Source organism: Schistocerca gregaria, unplaced genomic scaffold, assembly GCF_023897955.1.
Source record: "Schistocerca gregaria isolate iqSchGreg1 unplaced genomic scaffold, iqSchGreg1.2 ptg000492l, whole genome shotgun sequence".
Taxonomy (NCBI): domain Eukaryota; kingdom Metazoa; phylum Arthropoda; class Insecta; order Orthoptera; family Acrididae; genus Schistocerca; species Schistocerca gregaria.
Window position 1 is genome coordinate 1,493,350 of NW_026061899.1, and position 2,852 is coordinate 1,496,201.

Here is a 2,852-nt window from a genome sequence, read left to right on the forward strand (position 1 = left end):
TTGATGTAATAGCCAGTAAGAAGTAGTACAATTCAAGTTTTAGGTATCGACTATTGACTTTTTAGCTGGCTTTGATGCCTTGGACATGAGCTAGGACCTTAAGATTCAGTATGAAAGGAGGACTAGCAGCCGCGTTGCATGGGAGAATGTGAAAAGTGTTCATATGTAGTAAAAACTTGAGAAATCCGTCCGTTTTCGTCATTTGGTATGGAATCAACTTAAAGCCAGATCTTCATATTGGCCGCTCTTCTCTCTGAAACGGTTGTACTTATCGTCTGCAAACCTATGTCGCGTGCTGCGGTATGTGGAGACACTAGAAGCACCCTAGTAGAACACAGATGAAGCTTCTAAGTTGATGTAATAGCCAGTAAGAATTAGTACGATTCAAGTTTTAGGTATCGATTATTGACATTTTAGCTGGCTTTGGTGCCTTGGACATAAGCTAGGACCTTAAGATTCTGCATGAAAGGAGGATTAGCAGCCGAGTTGTACGGGAGAATGTGAAAAGTCTTCATATGTAGTAAAAACCTGAGAAATCCGTCCGTTTTCGTCATTTGTTATGGAATCGACTTAAAGCCAGATCGTCACATTGCCGCTCTTCTCTCTGAAACGGTTGTACTTATCGTCTGCAAAGCTATGTCGCGTGCTGCGGTATGCGGAGACACTAAAAGCGCCATAGTAGAACACAGATGAAGCTTCTAAGTTGATGTAATAGCCAGTAAGAAGTAGTACAATTCAAGTTTTAGGTATCGATTATTGACATTTTAGCTGGCTTTGGTGCCTTGGACATGAGCTAGGACCTTAAGATTCTGCATGAAAGGATGACTAGCAGCCGAGTTGCACGAAAGAATGTGAAAGGTGTTCATATGTAGTAAAAATCTGAGAAATACGTCCGTTTTCGTCATTTGTTATCGAATCGACTTAAATCCCGATCGTCACATTGGCCGCTCTTCTCTCTGAAACGGTTGTACTTATCGTCTGCAAAGCTATGCCGCGTGCTGCGTTATGCGGAGACACTAAAGTCAGCATAGTGGAACACAGATGAAGCTTCTAAGTTGTGTAATAGCCAGTAAGAAGTTGTACAATTCAAGTTTTAGGTATCGATTATTGACTTTTTAGCTGGCTTTGGTGCCTTGGAAGTGAGCTAGAACCTTAAGATTCTGCATGAAAGGAGGACTAGCAGCCGAGTTGCACGGGAGAATGTGAAAAGTGTTCATATGTAGTAAAAACATGAGAAATCCGTCCGTTTTCGTCATTGTTATGGAATCGACTTAAAGCCAGATCGTCACATTGCCGCTCTTCTCTCTGAAACGGTTGTACTTATCGTCTGCAAACCTATGTCGCGTGCTGCGGTATGTGGAGACACTAAAAGCACCATAGTAGAACACAGATGAAGCTTCTAAGTTGATGTAATAGCCAGTAAGAATTAGTACGATTCAAGTTTTAGGTATCGATTATTGACTTTTTATCTAGCTTTGGTGCCTTGGACATGAGCTAGGACCATAAGATTCTGCATGAAAGGAGGACCAGCAGCGGAGTTCCACGAGAGAATGTGAGAAGTGTTCATATGTAGTAAAAACCTGAGAAATCCGTCCGTTTTCGTCATTTGTTATCGAATCGACTTAAAGCCAGATCGTCACATTGGCCGCTCTTCTCTCTGAAACGGTTGTACTTATCGTCTGCAAAGCTATGTCGCGTGCTGCGGTATGCGGAGACACTAAAAGCACCATAGTAGAACACAGATGAAGCTTCTAAGTTGATGTAATAGCCAGTAAGAAGTAGTACAATTCAAGTTTTAGGTATCGATTATTGACATTTTAGCTGGCTTTGGTGCCTTGGACATAAGCTAGGACCTTAAGATTCTGCATGAAAGGAGGATTAGCAGCCGAGTTGTACGGGAGAATGTGAAAAGTCTTCATATGTAGTAAAAACCAGAGACATCCGTCCGTTTTCGTCATTTGTTAAGGAATCGACTTAAAGCCAGATCGTCACATTGACGCTCTTCTCTCTGAAACGGTTGTACTTATCGTCTGCAAAGCTATGTCGCGTGCTGCGTTATGCGGAGACACTAAAAGCACCATAGTAGAACACAGATGAAGCTTCTAAGTTGATGTAATAGCCAGTAAGATGTAGTACAATTCAAGTTTTAGGTTCTCATTAATTACTTTTTAGCTGGCTTTGGTGCCTTGGACATGAGCTGGGACCTTAAGATTCTGCATGAAAGGAGGACTAGCAGGCGAGTTGTACGGGAGAAAGTGAGAAGTGTTCGTATGTAGTAAAAACCTGAGAAATCCGTCCGTTTTCGTCATTTGTTATCGAATCGACTTAAGGCCAGATCGTCACATTGGACGCTCTTCTCTCTGAAACGGTTGTACTTATCGTCTGCAAAGCTATGTCGCGTGCTGCGGTATGCGGAGACACTAAAAGCACCATAGTAGAACACAGATGAAGCTTCTAAGTTGATGTAATAGCCAGTAAGAAGTAGTACGATTCAAGTTTTAGGTATCGATTATTGACTTTTTATCTAGCTTTGGTGCCTTGGACATGAGCTAGGACCTTAAGATTCTGCATGAAAGGAGGACCAGCAGCGGAGTTCCACGAGAGAATGTGAGAAGTGTTCATATGTAGTAAAAACCTGAGAAATCCGTCCGTTTTCGTCATTTGTTATCGAATCGACTTAAAGCCAGATCGTCACATTGGCCGCTCTTCTCTCTGAAACGGTTGTACTTATCGTCTGCAAAGCTATGTCGCGTGCTGCGGTATGCGGAGACACTAAAAGCACCATAGTAGAACACAGATGAAGCTTCTAAGTTGATGTAATAGCCAGTAAGAAGTAGTACAATTCAAGTTTT